A 16,927-nucleotide genomic window follows, 5' to 3' on the forward strand; every position below is an offset into this window, starting at 1 on the left:
GTTTTTCTATTTCTTCAAAAAACATCATTGGGATTTTGATAGGTCTTGCATTGAATTTGTAGATAGCTTTGGGTACTATTGATATCTTAACAATATTAAGTCTTCCAATCTGTAAACATGGGATACGTTCCCATTTATTTATGTCTGCTTTAGTTTCTTTCAGCAATGTTTTGTAGTTTTCATTGTACAAGAATTTTACCGCCTTGGTTAGGTTAATTTTAAAGTATTTTTTTTATATAAATGGAATTGTTTCTTAATTTTCTTTTTGAATTGTTCATTGTTAGTGTATAGAAAGGCAACTGAATTTTGTGTGTTAACTTTGTAATCTGCTATTTTGCTGAATTTATTTTATTCTAACTAATGAAATGTAATTTTGTTATGGAATCTTTAGGATTTTCTGCATATGAGGTCATATCATTTGCAAACAGGATAATTTTAATTCTTCCTTTCCAGTTTGGTTGCCTTTTATTTCTTTTTCTTCACTAATTTCTCTGGCTAGAACTTCCAGTCTATGTTGAGTACTGATTCCATCTCCTTAATATTTGTAGATCTATTTAGATTTTTTATTTCTTTATGAATAAGTTTTGGTAGGTTTTGTGTTTCTAGGAATTTGTTAATTTATTCAATTTGTTTATGTAAAATTGCTCATAGTACTCTCATAATTCTTTTAAATTCACTAACAGTTGTTGCTTCAGGGAAAGAGAACTGGGTAAGTGGTGATCAGAGATGGGACTGAGTTTACAGTTTTGTTCTATTTAAATCTTTACCCTGTGCACATATGTTAATAAATCAGAAAATAATAAGATGATCTCTTGGGAAGATTTTCCATTTACAGACAATATTGATATAAATGAGAAGCCACAGTCATCTCCTAAGCCACTCCTTGCTCCTTGCTTTCCTTGCTTGAAGGTCAACCTTCTCTCCAGTTGGAAAGAATCACGTCCTAAAGCTCAGGTCTGATTATGTATTCATCCTCTTGGAACTTTTTTTTCACACTTGGAGTGCGGGTGAATTTCCCGCCAAAATATAAGATGGCTCTGTCTTTTGGTTTTGTTCCATCCACCAAAAGGGTGGATTACAAACAAATATTTGGTAATACGCAGTTACAATCGGCCCGAGTTTACACGTTTCCCGCACTCCACCGCAAATCTATATGAACCGAGTTAAAGACGGCTCCCGCGGAGTACGCGCAATTCACGCGAGCCGACTTAACTCGTTTCCCGCACTCCAAGTGTTCATAGTCCCCTCATTTTGTACAGAATAAAACCCAAATTCCTTAGTGAGGCACTAAAAACTTTTCATGAAATGGCCCAACTTACCTTTCAAAGCATCTCATAGCAGTTCTCTTCTGTAATCCTCTCCTCTGACCCCAGCACACCCAGGCTTTTGTTTTTTTCTCTACCGACTGCAAATAGGGCTCATGCTCTTATTGTTCTAGCTGGAATACCTCACCTTACCACTCCTCACCTGCCTCCCATAACTATCCATCTTTCAAGGTTTAGCTTATGGACCACTTCTTCTATGTAAATCTTCTTGATCTCCTAAAGTCAAAATTCATCTTCATCCATACATCTATTTAATCATTCAGAAAAACAATCTCTGTGTATACTCTGGGCAAGGCAGACAGGAATAGATGCAAGTCCTATCATCACGTTGCTTTGAGTCTTTTAAAGGGAGACTGGTGCACTCATCATAACTAACATTAATTGAGCACATGCTAAGTGTCAGTAATATATTAATACATAATCTTCACAACAACCTGGTCAGGTAGGGGTTTTTCTTGCCTTAATTTTAGAGGTAAGGAATTGGAGACACACATAGGTTAGGTACTTTGCCCAAGGTTACCTACAAGGGCTGGAAAAAAGAGGAGCTGGAATTCAAATCAGGAATTCTGAGTTCAGAGGCCCTGCATTTGCATCCCACCACTTGCCATAGCTGTTTCATAACAAGCAAGACATTCCCCTTGTCTACATTCTGATTTAATTGGTCTGAGTTGATATCATTATTGCTTTCAAGCTCCCCAGTGACTCCGCTGTGCAGCCAAATGAGAACCTCTGCTGTCGAGGTTACAGTGATGGCAAAAAGGGCGGGTGGTCAGATAGGCCTGGGGTGTGGGGGTTGGAAGAGGCTTGGATTAGTTTAACTAGCAAGCTGGAAAACAATGATTTGTGAAGAAGAGACAGGACACAGGGGACAGAGCAACTTCAGAAACTGGGAGCTGCTCGGCCAGGCTGGGAGAACAATCAGACTGGTAGAGAGCAAAGAAGGGGCCATGTCGGCCTTGAATGTCATTCCTAAAGAATGCGGAATGAATCCTTTAGGCTGTAGGGAGACAGCAGAGGCCTAAAAATTATTTGTGCATTCATCATTTTTAATAAGCCCCTCAGAGGCTTACTTGAGCCACTCGGTTGCAGAAAATATGTCCTGGTGGATGTGTAGGATTTATATAATGCTGGTGTTTGCCTGATCTATGATGCTACATGGGAGCACCTAGCAATACTCTTTGTCCATGAGGCAGAGAGATCCGAGACCCATCTGGAAACATTTAATGGTTCTGAGAGGCTTGTGCTGTGTTTCCAAAATGCCAGAACTCCCTTGAGGACAGACATCTCTGAATGGGGAGCGGCCACATCTGCGGTCTTGCTTTCCTCATCCCTGCCTGATGCAAGGCCTCAGCTGCTTGTCGGTGGGCGTGAGTTTATCTGGTGAAGACGGAACAGGGAAGGCTGGTACTTGAGCCACTATGTGGAGGTGGCCTCCATCTGCAGAGAAACTTTACGTAGACCACATTGCTCTGGGCCGGGCCTGAAACACCGCATTTCCTGTTGCCATGACACCAGTGGTCACTATTATAATCCCCCGGGATTCTATGAAGGAGAGAGTGAGCTCTATTACATGTACATATATGCCTTTGCTGATGATTGCTTCAAGATCTCAGGCTTGAGCCCATCAGCACAGGGCCTCCTTGTCCAAGGGACTGTGACTAGTTCAAGGTGGGCGTGTCCTGAGTTGTATCAGAACGGAAGGACTTTACTCTGTTTTTCAGGGAGAGGTTACCTTTTGGGTTGGAAATGAATGGGGGGCGGTTTGCTCTAGGTCTGCTCCTGACCATGAGACAAGTCAGTCTGAGGCCAACACAGAGAGGAGGCGGGGAGTTAAGTGGGTGGCGAGAAATGGAGCTGGAGCTCTGACTGTGCCTGGAGGCTGGTGAGACAATGAACTTCCCTTTCAGTTGGGCTTGCAGCTGAAAGATTATTCCTGACTGCTCCCTCGTTCCCAATGCCTGTCCATGCAGAGCAGATAGGTTTATACAGTCTGCAGAGTGTTTTCTGAACAGTTCTCTTGTCTGGACCACCTAAGACCTCTTGAAGTAGAATGGACATTATTTCTATAATTCTGAGCAGTGAAGTCCCCTAAGGTCACACAGGCCAGATCTCTCTATTAATCATGTGCTCTTTTCACTATATCGAACACCTCATGCGACTGGTATTGTAAATTCCAAATGATTTCATGATTTATTGTATGATATTACTATAAAATAGAAATTCCACTCCCCATTTGTATAGTACTTTTCACTTTTAAAAGCCTGGTTACATCTATAACTTTAATCACACAAGACTTCAGAAGGGCCTCAAATACTAGGCTCAGATGCAGAGAGAACACTCACTGAAATTCAGTGACTAAGCCGGACACTTAATGGTCTGGCAAAAAAAGGATAACTTAGGCCAATCAAGATCTCCCTTGGGATTTTGGAATCGGAAGACTGAAAGCCTTGAAAACCGTGGGAGCCAAGCTGGAGGCCATATGGGGCCCTGATTAAGATGTAGAAGACGAGGGCAGAACGAGATGGAGAGAGAAAGCGTGTGGCCCAGGGAGAAGCCGAGAGAGCAGACGCCTTAGTTTCTGGCCACTTCCCAGGTCCCATTTCCAGTCTGAAGGAGGTCCAGCTGGACCTGGTCTCCTGTGCATGACATGGATGTTGCTGGGCCCTTCTGCGCGAGCCAGTGTGAGTTAGTTTCTGTTCCTGGAAGCTTTGATTGTTGTTTTATTTATCTCCCGTTTCCCTGAAATGATTAGTAGTAAAATGAAAACAATTAAAATGGGAAGGGGCGTGAGTACTTGTCTTTTGGTGGCATCGAGGCAGGGGTGGGGAAGCTGAATCTGACGCTGGAGCCAGCTCTGGGAAGAAGAATCTCATGAGCTGTGGCAGCCACCAAGAAGGAGAAATAGCCTGCACACCCTGGAACACTCGGGGAGGCAAAAAGGGAGTGCGTGACCTTGGAACTCTGCTGTAAGAATGTCACTGTGCAGTCCCTCATGTATCTGTGGTCAGGGTTCCATAGGGGTTATTTTTTTTAAATCCTCACCCGAGGATACTTTTCCATTGATTTTTAGAGAGCATGGAAGAAAGAGGGAAAGATACAGAGAAACATCGATGTGAGAGAAATGCATCGACTGGTTGCCTCCTGCACAAGCTCTGACCAGGGCCCAGGCCAGGGAGGAGCCTGCAACTGAGGTACGTGCACTCGACTGGAATCGAACCCAGGACCCTTCAGTCTGCAGGCCAACGCTCTATCCACTGAGCCAAACCAGCTAGGGCCGTTAGGGGTGCTTTTGCCACCCCTCCCCCACCTCCAGGAAAGATCTGGCAATGTTTGAAGACATTTTTGCTTATCACAACTTGGGGTGGGGGATGCTACTGGCCTTTAAGTGGATAGAGGCCAGGGATGCTGCTAAACATCCTACAATGCACAGCACAGCCCACCCAACCAAGAATTACCCAGCACGACATGCTAAGGGCATCCATCAGAAATGACAAACTCTGATTTAGACCATGTTTAGTTCCCCAAGTATTTATATATACAAAAAAGAATGTTGTGTAGGAATTTCCCACACGTATTACAGGTAATTTTCTTGATGACTAACATGTGACCTACTCAGGATCCCCTTCTCTGGGATCACTTGGATTGCCTGCGCAGCCAGGGCAAACCCTAACGCAGAGATCTTCACTCCTGGGCCCGTGGGTGTGTCAGAGGGCTCATGCGTGTGCTCAAAGACAGATGTATGTCTTGCCGTGGGGTTCGTTGATCCATGTGGCATGTTCCTACATGTCAGGGAACCAAAAAGGGAAAGCCTTTTGTGGTGCGTGTGTGTCAGACCATCACCGTTACTTCGTTAAGAACCTGACATATGGTAATGCTTACCACATCCACCAAGGCTTCAACCAATAGTGATTTCTAGGGAGGCTGCAAACAGTAATTACGTTTCTGAAGTGGTAGTTTAGATCTTATACTGCCAGTGGGAAAAAATACTAGTTTGCAGGCATGCCCCCAAATGAGCTCTAAAGAACTGCTTCCAAGAGTCATTTATCCTCTGTAATGGAAGGGGCACGAAGAGCAATAAGTCCGGGGTGGTGGTGGTGGTGGGGGGAGGGAGGCCTCAGTAAAGAATGAGGTGGGCCCTGACCGCCCCTTAGTTACTCTGGAAACGGCGTGGTCTCAGCGTTCCCGTGGAGTCTGGACGATGAGTTCTCTCATCTGAAGCTTCTCCACCTACCGAGTTTGACACTGCCTCCTCCCAGCGAGCTGTCTCCTGGGGCACTGTGGGCTGCGGTTGCCAAGGGGCCGTGCACTGTGAGTTTGGAGCTGGGTATTTGGCTCAGTCCAACTGCGATCCCTAGAGCCTGCCTGGCCTGAACATTCTGTTCTTTTCGCTCTGCCTTCGATTCGGAGGCACTGGAAAAACACTTTTCGCCTCTGGCAGAGCCTTCCAGCTGAGGTGGGAAGGAGGATGAGGGTGTGTCTGTAAAACGCTTACTATCTTCCTCTCTTCCTCTTGATAAAGAGTGGGTGTGTCTCAGACCATGGGTTCCAGCTCTCCCCACGCCGCCCAGAGGCAGGCCTGGGGCTAAGCGTCAAAGTGCATTCCTGAATCCCAGCAACCACTGGGGAGCTGGAGGGCAGAGAGGAGGGCGGTGACTGAGGCTGAGCAACTGGGGGCTCTGGAGGCTTAAGTCCCAGAGGGTGGTGGGGACCAGCAGAAAGAGAGTCACTTCAAAGCAGGAGACCCAGCTCCAAAGGAAACTACGCAGCCTCGAGCTCCAGAGGCCCTCTCTGGACCATTGCCAGCTCTGACGGGGCCTTCGAACCCTCTTTCATGGCCCTCCTGCCAATTTTGACCCAGCTGACTAGTGGCCTGTTACATTAGATGGGATTGGTACCTTTGTTCTTCATGGAAAGTTTTAGAAGTTTAGAGTCCACTCCAACAATAACTGTCATCTACAGAATGCTTACTATATGCTACACACTGCACATATGTGACTTTATTGAATGATTGTGGTGATCCGGTCAGGTAAGTACTCTGATGCCCATTTTTCAGAGTAAGAAATTGAGACTTAGAGAACCTTGGTAAGCTGTCCAAAGTTATAGAATGAGTATGTCAAAGAACCAGAATTCCATCCCAGGCCTCAAACATTGAACCCCGCTCGGTACCCCCACTTGACCACCCCGCTGATGGTTTCATCTTCCTTTTTACCCTGATACATATACCCTAGGCTTTTTAAAGTATTCTGTTGACAGTAGTTAAGACTCACACTGTAAAATACATACACTGTGTAATGAAGTTGCCTTAGTTCTACGTTCAAGAGATTGTCTTGAGTTATATTTGGGCCTGAACTCGCTCACAGCTTTCTCTCTCACACAAATGTTATTTAGGGTAAAGTGATTCATCAGGCATATTTTTAAGTTTGACCAGACATAATACGCCCATCTAAATAGACATTTTAGTGCATTGTAATTGACTGTGTCATGGGATGTTAAAATGGGATGATCCTTTGTCTTAGCTTCAGCTGAGAGGACGTGCCAACTACTTCCATGTCCCAAAGTGGTCCTGAGGCTCCTCTCACTGTTGCCTGAAGTGGGTGGAGTGTGTGGAGTGGGAAGAGGAGGAGGAGTGGGAGGAGGAGTGGGAGGAGGAGGAGGAGGGGGGGGGAGGGGGAGGAGGGAACTGCCAACAGTTTTTCCTAAAGCTATTCCTGCTCTCCGGACTCCAGCTACCCTCTTGGCGTCTGTAACCTCTGGTATAGTCTGGCAGTTAGCTGAAGATTGTGGTTCTTGGTTACTCCTTTGAGTCCAGCTTGGATGCCCAGTAACCCCATTGGAAATGACTGAGCGGTGGTGTCCCTTGGGGCTGGAGCATAGGGGACCGGTGTCTGACTGGTGACTGAGACATCTACAGGAGAGGGAGGAGCTTGTGGCAGATGAGACTGCCTGTGGAGAGCCGGCCTGGAGTCGCTGTGGGTCTCTCTGAAACCGGTTGTGTGTGGAGGGCTGGGGAGCCCACTGCAGGAAGCAGCTGGGGTTAGATCACCAGTTGCTCAGGGGCTGAGGGAGGAACTGTAAACACCAGCCAGAACAGATTCTTATGTATCAACATCCGGAGAACGTGGGTGAGGGGTCCCCAACAAAGTGGGAAGTACCCCACAGGAACAAGAACCAACTGTAAATTCCCACCAAGCCCAATGGACCGGAATGCCAGCTCACATAGTAGCATCTCAGAGGCCTTTCTGTCACCTTCACCTCTCCCCTCTGTGCCCACCTCTCCCCTCTGGGCCCACCTCTCCTCTCTGCGCCCACCTCTCCCCTCTGCGCCCACCTCTCCTCTCTGCACCACCTCTTCTCTCTGCACCACCTCTCCCCTCTGCGCCCACCTCTCCTCTCTGTACCACCTCTCCTCTCTGCACCACCTCCACCTCTCCTCTCTGTACCTCTCCTCTCTGCACCACCTCCACCTCTCCCCTCTGCATCCACCTCTCTCCTCTGCACCCACCTCTCCCCTCTGCATCCACCTCTCTCCTCTGCACCCACCTCTCCTCTCTGCACCCACCTCTCCTCTCTGCGCCCACCTCTCCTCTCTGCACCCTCGAAGAGACTGTCACAGCAGCCATGGGGAAGACAGTTAGAGGCATAAGGCAGAGGAGAGAATCTAATCGTGCCCCTTCCCATTGCAGAAAGCAAGCCAGAGGTGGACGATGAAACTTCAAACTGGGAAGGCCATTGTAAAGTTAAGTATTACCCAAATGTTATCTCTATATGAGTGACAACTGAGATTGGAGATAGAATATGAACAAGGTCTTTTTGAAAACTGGAAGCGTGATCTGCAATACTAAGGGGCCTACTCAGATTTCACCCTGGGCAGAGGCAAGAACCGCCCACGGACAGTGTATGAGCGGGCAGTTGGGGGAAATGGAAGAGCATTGGGATGGTGTCCTCTGTGTCTGCTTGTCCAAACCACACCCTGATCTCCCCTCTTCCTCCGCACTCAGCCTGCTCCAGAGACACTGGCCTCGGAGCAAGGTCCTGCCCCAGGCCCTTTGCCCTCACTCTTCCCTCTGCCCTCCTCTTCCCCACGTATCCACCTAGGTTGCTCCCTGGCTTCCTTCCCCTCTCTGTTCAGCCTCCCTTGATAAGACATTCACATGACCATGCAGTGTAAATCCCCCTCCACCCTCACTGCTCTGTGCAGCTTCCTTCCCACTGTCTCATGTGTTCATAGCCCAGATCACTGCCAGGCCCCTTACGTGTATTTGTTTATTGTGTGCCCACAGATTGGCAGCTCTGGGAGAATGGAGGTTATTTTGTTCACTCTTCTTCCCAAATACAGAATTATGGATGGCACATGGCGATGGCCTCATAAATATTTGCTGCTGCCGTCACTGAATGTTGCCTCTGCTTCCCTAAATTCCTTTCAGCTTTAGGTACAGATTTACTCACTGTATTATACAAGAAAGCCAGTCCGGGCAAGTTGGCTTGCACCTTACAGCCAGAGCATGTTTTCTCTGCGACACAAAGGAGCCGAGAGGAGGGAATTCACTGAGCACTGAGATGCCAGTGACCTCTTCCCCTGGAAACAGACATTGGGTTCCCCGAAGGAAGAGATTTTTATTTTCTTTTTGAGAAGAAGGAATGCAGAAACAGAGCCCCATCTCACTATAGCCTGGAGGGCGATTTTTATGAATTTTCACCACATGTCCACACAAAACTTTTGCCTTTCTCTCACTGAGGGAAAGAATTTGAGAAATTTCTACGGGGGTCTTGTCAATGTAGAGACTCTTATCAGGGAAAGTGATTTTTTGGAAGCAATCTGAGCCATAGGAAAATAAGATTCTTTCTGTGACTCACTGAGGTTTTAACCTATAGGGGTAAAGGATACCTTTTGGGGACTGGCTACTCAAAGGGCTTGATAATGACCCTACTCCGTGCTTTCCTTCCGAGAGTCATGTCTTCCCAACACACTGGAGAAGCGATTCTTAAATCAGGAGATGATCCAAGAATGCCAGAACTGCCTCTTCCTTCCCACCAGCCTTCTGGGAGTCCTTGTGTTCACTCTTCACCATCTTTATTAGTGCCCTGTCTATACTTGTGAGGAAGAATAGTTTTCATTGAAATTTGACTTGGCTTGAAAGCAGTGTTTCCGGAGATGACAAAGATGAATTGAGGGCAGTGATAGAAAAACCAGGACTGTGCAGTTATTGCCTGATAGGTTAAGAGTGTGAGCTCTGGAACTAGACTGCTTGGGTTTGAAGGTGAGCTCCATCACTTCCTCGCTGTGTGACCTCAGACAATTTCCTTGACTTCTCAGTACCTCAGTTTTCTCATCTGTATAATGGGGATGGTGATAACCCACCCATATGGATGCTGTTAGGATGAAATGAATTAATCTGTTAGGATGAAATGAATTAATATGTGTAAAGGGCAAGAACAGCCCCCTTTCCTACTGTCACATGTTTGTTTATTATGTGCCCACAGCTTGGCAGCTCTGGGAGAATGGAGGCTATTTTGTTATAATATAGTGAGTAAATCTGTACCTGCTGTAAGATGAAATGAATTAATATGTGTAAACCAGTACTTGGCACGTAAGAGTAGCTCTATACATGTTAGCAATCATTATTGTTGTTGGGGTGGTGATTAATCGTGATTTACTGTCGTCATTCTCATCACCATCCTTTTGCAAAACATAGCCTTTTAGATTCTAGTTGAGGACTTAGCGGTAAAGCAATAAATTTAATCTCTCGCTACAAGGTGCTGCCCAGGGTTGGCCATGCTTGATTTTTGGATTTCTTGGCGAAGGAACCACATAGGTTTGTGACTGCCATTGAGTCCAGTTCTTCTAGGACACAGAAAGGAAGCAATTCTGTAGCTTTGTTCCTTCTCTGCTCTGAGATGTGTAAGAATCTTTAGCCCATCGTCATGAAAATCTTTTAGAAGATTGTAGGATAATTGGGCCAATCAAATGGCTGAGGAATGACACCCAACATTCTTAAAAAGAATTGAAGAAAAAAAATCTAGTCAAGTAAGAAGCAGCAGAAATGAGTTAAACATTTTTTAAAAAATTTGAAGGCCAGAATAAAAAACAAACACCAACGTATTTTCTGAACTGAATCAAAGCCAAACTAAAATGTATTTGTCTTGTTCCAAGGCCCTGGCTTGTGGATTTGACTCAGGGAAGGTTTTTGGCGGCATTATCTCGGTTCACCTTCCTCCCTCAGGATACCAGCCCTGGAATGCAGTGAGGCAGTGGGTTCAGCCCAGGCACCTCTGCTTCCTGGGGGAGCTGCCTTTTGCAGGTTCCACAGGACCTGCAGCTTTTATAAGTCTCAGCTCAGAGCATCGCCTGGTGTGCTGTGTGCTCCCCGGCAGCCCGAGCATTTCAGATGGGCCGTCTCTAAGGATTTGCAGTGCAGGCGGAAATGATTCCTAGTTGATTAGAAACAAATTCTAAATCCAGTCTCCACCACTGTTTGTTTTACCAATGAGGTAACCGTAGGAAAATGCAACCAACAAAACTGAAATAGCCTTTGCTCCTTGTGGCCATGGGCTCTGGGACTCTCCTGGGAGCTCGGCCCTTCCCCTCCTGGTCTGTAAACAGGAACTCACTTAGGAGATCTCAGACTGACTTACATTTTGTGTGTGTGTGTATATATTTTTTAAAATTAAAATTGTGTCTTCAGCTCCAAAATTTCCATCTGGTTCTTTTCTATGTTGTCTCTTTGTTGAATTCAGTCCGTTCTGGTATTGTTTTCCCGATTTCATCCGATTGTTTATCTGTGTTCTTTTGTAGCTCTCTGTGCATCTTTAGAGCAGTTACTTTGCATTCTTGTCAGGCAGTTCACGTATCTCCGTTTCTCGGGGGGCAGTTCCTGGAGGTTTACTGCGCTCCTTTGGTGTGTCATGTTTCCCTGATTCTTCACGCTCCCTGCAGCCTTGCAGAGTCACCCCGTGGGTGGAGGCACGCTGGGGCTGTGATCCTGGGTCTGGTGGTGCAAGGCACGAAGTGTGGGCTTGTGGTGGCTTTGCTGTCTAGACATTATGTTGCTGGGGTCCACACGCCAGCTGTGCTGCCCTCGGTGAGCACAGTGGGGGATCTGCAGAGGCTGGAAGGGCTGTTGGGGTCCTCAGTGATGCGTTAGGGTCCAGCAGTGGTGATGGCCGGAGCTGGTGGGGTGCCTGTGCTCGGCTGCAGGGTCAGCTGTGGATGCCTGTGTAGTGTAGTGGCAGGGCCAGTTGCAGATGCACATATAGTGGTGAGAGCCAGGGCCAGCAGCAAGGACCGGGCTACCTGCAGGTGCTCTAGCCGCTTCGGGGCTCCTAACTGTCAGGCACACTCCGGTGGCTTCAGGGTCTCCACAGGCTGTGCACGGCTCCAAAATGGTTTGGGAGTTGGGCCAGCGCGGTGTAGGTGCACAACCGGAGTGCTAGTTGCAGGTGATCCCAGTGGAGCATCTAGTGACAGGAGTCAGGGCCAGATCCGAGCCAGCAGTGGCTGTGGGGGCCCTAGCTGTCGGGGTGTGCTATTGCAGCTTGATTACAGTTGGACAATCAGCATAATCAAAAAGCCGCTTCCGATGCCTCCCCTAAATTTACCCTGGTCTATTGCTCCCTTTTGCCCCAATCTCTGCACTAACAGAAGCTTTCACTGCTACTTGCACAAGGACTTTCATACCTGCAAAGCAGCAAAGTCCTTTGCATTTTTCTCTCGCTCACACCATGTTTGTTCGGGGGGCCAGGGATTTCACCACCTTCTGCGACCACAGAGGCACACATTTTTAGACCGCCAGCGGGGGACCCCTGGGATTTCTCATGTTACGGACGTCACAGAACTTGCCTCTCGAGTTATCACTTGCTGATGGATTGATTAGCTCAGACCCTCTGAATGAAGAGATGGCTACACATTTCTAATAATTCCATAAGTCTATTTGCTGACCATATCCAAAGAGTTAATGTTGCAAAGAGTTAATGTTGAAAAGTTAGAAGAGGATCACAATTGCTTTGCTTCACAGCTGCTCTGATTTCTTCATTCTAGTCACATGTAACATTTGGGTGTGGATGGTGTGCCAACACTGATCAAAGCATTTTGCCACAGTCCTATGAGGGAGGCACTAACAATAGACCCTTTTTAGAGATGAGAAAACTGAGGCTCAGAAAGTAACTTGCCAAAGTTAATACATTTAAGAAGTGACAGAGCCTCCTGCCTGACAAACTCCCATGGGATCCATCGTACAGGAGGGCCATTTGGCTTTGGCCTTGGCCTTGTCTGGAAGGCCTGACATGGGGATGTTTGACATTATCTCCACATCATATGTTACAGGCAGCCATAGAAGTACAACAGAGACCTGAGAAAAGTCTGTCCTACACCTTGGACCACACTGTCCTCAGTATACTGTGGAGATACACACACACACACACACACACACACACACACACTTCATTTCTGTATATGTTAAAATCTTTAGTTAGGTAAACATAAACATTTTAAGTATATCATAGTTCTGAAACCCCATTTGATATTTCTTCATTTTGTAATATACAAAAAGTCCCGTCAATGAAATTGGCCTGGCCATGTCTTGACATTGGAGAATTGTAGGATTAGGAGGGAAACTTAGACACTATTTTGTCTAACTTCTTCAATTCATATGCGAGGAAACGGAGACACAGAGGTGTTGAGTAACCTCCCCAAGATCACACAGCGAGAGTGCCCTTCTAAGGACAGAGAGGCCCGTGTCCTGCATCCGCTGCCATTGATACCAAGCTCATACTTCTAACCGAGCAAGGAGAGAAGCTACATACGTGGGCACAAGTGACAGGAACATGGTGGGATCCAAGAAACATTACTTTGAAGGCCAATAGCTACTTTCAGTATAATCCTTTTTCCTACAATATGTGCAGAAAGAGATTACATTTCTATAGAACTTTCCACATTTCAAAGCCTTTTAGGAACCTAGAGTCAATATTGAGCCTCCTGGCCACCCTGGGAGAGGGGTGTACAGACATGGATGTTTCTGTGTTTCAGATGGGGAAACGTGTCAAGAAATATTACACACCTTTTCCAAGGTGGCACAGGGCGGCAGTGGCAGGGCTGTTCCTGCAATTTGGGACTCTTGGCCCTGAGCCTCACTGCCCTCCCGTATACAGAACGTCTCACAGGGATTACAGAGGCGAACAGCGCATGCGGTTTTGTCCTCCTGATGCTATTCGTAAACTATTTTCAAACCCAGGGTATTTTCTCTGAAAGAAACTATTCTTCATGTGTTCAGTAACTTAGGGAAAAAGATAATTAGATCTTCTCAATTATATTCATAAACTCAACACGATTTCAGGATCGATAGGAAGCATTTCGGACGTGTCTCCTTTCAGTGGTGAGGTGTGAGATCTATTTACATGAAGCTCAGCCTGGGAACTCATCCTATTGCGATGAGCAATGCAGCCCTTGCAGTCTTGCAACTCTTTGTCTAAAGCCTTTTCCAAAGAGGGTATTTTAATTCAGTAAATAAGAGACAGGCACTTCCAGCGCACAGCTACCACTTGCTGCTGACACACACAACAGAGGAAGCACGCAAGCATTGAGTCCCGCCTTGCTGCAGGGTGTTTTTATCTTTTAAGAGACGGAGGGAAAATAACCTCAGAACTTGACCACCAAGACTTCCAAATTTGTTGCAACACAACGTAATGGCAAAATGCTATTTTCTTAGCGCTCACATTTTTGAATAACCACCATGGCCAAGAATGCCTGGCTTTATTTTTACAATAAACCCAAAGAAAATCTTGAATTCCACTCTCAATTCGGAGGTGGCAAAGATGCCAAGGGTTGTTCAGAGCAAACCATCAAGTCTAATAACTCAGTCTTCCCCTCCCTGTTTAATCTGTACTTGAGGCATTTGTTTCATGTTTATGCTGGTTTGACACTAATCATGCTTAAATGAGATTTCGTACCATGTTTCCCCGTGCAGATCTGAGCTGCCATAGTTAACAATGCCAGCCCTTTCCCGGGCTTATCAGTAAAAAAGCATTCAGCCTGAGAAAACACTTCCAGTGTAAACAAGACACAGAATTGCACATCCAGCCACATTCCACCGCGATCTGTCTGAGTAGAGAGAAGTACAGATCCACATTAAATAATTTCTCTTTTAACTTAGCACCGATGTGCCTGTTTCTCATACTGCTTTTGATAGCTTGTTATAATCAAGTTGTTACATCGCTGTTAAATTTCATATAGGAAGCCAGGTATGAAAAAAGCCTTCCATGTACTTTAAAATTCTACACAAACGTCACACTTTTCAATTTATTTTCATTATAATTAAGTTGGCTTAAAGATACAGTAAAAATCTTCTAAACTTATCTTAGTGCAATTTGTTTATAGTTGATATGCCTGATATTAGTTGTTTACAAGGATGTCAGCTACTACCCACTCCCACCTCAAGTTCTCTTGAGACTGAAATTTGTACAGACGGATTTCTTGGTCAAGGTATGTATTGTAGTTTCTTAATGATAAATACATTTTCATGTTTTCATAATAAGGAATGGAAAGCAAACTAGCTGCATGGCTTAATAATTCATCAGACATACCTTGTTTGAAGAAAGCAAATTTTTTTTTCAGGAATTTTCCACCACACAGAATGAATATCCTTTTTTCCTTAAGTTTTTCTGCATCACAAATCCCATCCAAATTGTTCTAAAGAAGAAATTGAGGTCCAAGCACCCTTTCTTCTCAGAGGAGCTAATCAAACATTCCCATCAACCTCTGAGCACTTTGAAAAGCACATTTTACAACACACACACACACACACACACACACACACACACACACACACGCTGCTTCTCACACTGGTTTTAGTGCTGAATTAGGCGGTCCTCTTTCAAATTTCCACTCCCACTTGCTTTTTTTTGATGATGGTGGGGGTGGGGGTGGGGAGGATAAGGATTTCTAAATATTCTTTTCTAGCCCAAAGCATGCATTTTCAGTAAGCAAATTCTACAATTAGAAATTCTAAAAAGTAGAAACACCTAGAAAAAATGAAAATATGTAATTTAAAGGCAGCTTAAGCAGGGCAATTCCATTTTCTTTCTTTTTCAAATGCTAGTGAACAAGCTGCGTAAAGAAAGACACCAGCAAACACCACACGCTGAGTGTACTAGCCTCTCACTTTTGGAGTGAAAATGCTTGCTTTTCCGACATGTCAGAGCTATTTTTTGGCTTCGTTCGCTTCGGTCCCTTCTGCATTTTGGCAAGCTTACTGAAATGACTGTAGTGTTTGCTGCTAGTAACAGGACACAAGATAATAATAGTGGGAAGCAAAACGACTCATGCATGTTTCAAAAGCCCAGTGGTGGATAGCTCGCATCATAAGTGAAATCTGCTGATTTTAGTTCTTTACGTATTAGTGTCATCAATTAAATGGAAGGGATTCAGACCCAAAACACGCATTAGCATGTCACAGCATTATAAAAACAGACCATAAACAAGTACATCTGGTGCTCCTTGAGAGTCAGATGTGTATCAGCGTGGCAGAGCATCTTTCCTCCAGCAGGGGGAGCTAGCACAGAGTCTCCCTCCTGTGGGGGATGAGCACTGGGCAGCCTGGAGAATCTCCCCTGCCAGCAGCCCTCCCTTCCTCAGCTGGTGGCCCTGGGTTGCTTCGTATTTAAGATTATGGTTTGAATGTTATTTAATCCTTTTTTTCTTCTGTAGGTTCTGCATTTAAATTATTTCTCAATCCTGTTCTTTCCTCCATAGAGTCCTGAGCATAGGTCCATTGGTGGTAAGGACGATGCTGTCACGTGGAAGGCGGCCTGTCCCACTGTTTGAGTTAGGGGAGGTTCAGATGAAATGGCACCCAAGAATTAACAATATCATATCATTAATATTAATACTAATGCTAAATGCCACTCATCAAATTTGCTAGGCATGGTAATAAGCCCTCTACATATATCATCTCATTTAATACTTAGAAGAATTTAGAGGGGTCAGTACTATTATTTCCATTTTACAGCAAGGTGCTATATTAGGACTTAGAGCTTCTTAGTTAAATTTATTTTCTTATGATGAACTAGAGGCCCGGTACACGAATTCATGTACCAGTGGAGTCCCTCAGCCTGGCCTGTGGGATCAGGCCCAAACCTGCTCTCCGATATCCCCTGAGGGAGTCCCAGATTGCAAGAGGGCACAGGCCAGGCTGAGGGACCCCACTAGTGTATGATCGGGACTGAGGAGGGACGTGTGAGGTTGGCCAGCCAGGGAGGGACCACAGGGCCAGTCTGTCCCGTCTTGTTCAGTTCCAATGAGCCGGACCCCAGCAGCAAGCTAACCTACTGGTCAGAGTGTCTTCCCCTAGTGGCCAGTGCACATCATAGCAACTGGTTGAACAGTCAACTGTCTGCCCCCGGTGGTCAGTGCATGTCATAGCAAGTGGTTAAGCAGCCTAGGCATATCATTATTATATTATACTTTGATTGGTTGAATGGACAACTAGATGACTGGATACTTAGCATATTTAGGGCTTTTATTATATAGGACTAGAGGCCCGGGTGCACAAAAATTTGTGCACTCGGGGGGGAAGGGGGGGGGTCCCTCAGCCCGGCCTGTGCCCTCTCGC

The 16,927-nt window shown here is 45.9% G+C and overlaps 1 protein-coding gene across 1 annotated transcript in view; it reads right to left on the reverse strand.

Moving 5' to 3' along the window:
* Positions 1-15,177, reverse strand: part of VIT (vitrin) — a 93,146-nt gene extending 77,969 nt beyond the window's left edge. Inside the window, exon 1 of the mRNA XM_006083458.2 lies at positions 14,901-15,177. The gene's annotated coding sequence lies outside the window, so the exon portion shown is untranslated. The remainder of the gene's footprint in view (positions 1-14,900) is intronic.
* Positions 15,178-16,927: the final 1,750 nt, after the last annotated feature.

This window comes from Myotis lucifugus, unplaced genomic scaffold (assembly GCF_000147115.1).
Source record: "Myotis lucifugus unplaced genomic scaffold, Myoluc2.0 scaffold_6, whole genome shotgun sequence".
Classification (NCBI taxonomy): Eukaryota; Metazoa; Chordata; class Mammalia; order Chiroptera; family Vespertilionidae; genus Myotis; species Myotis lucifugus.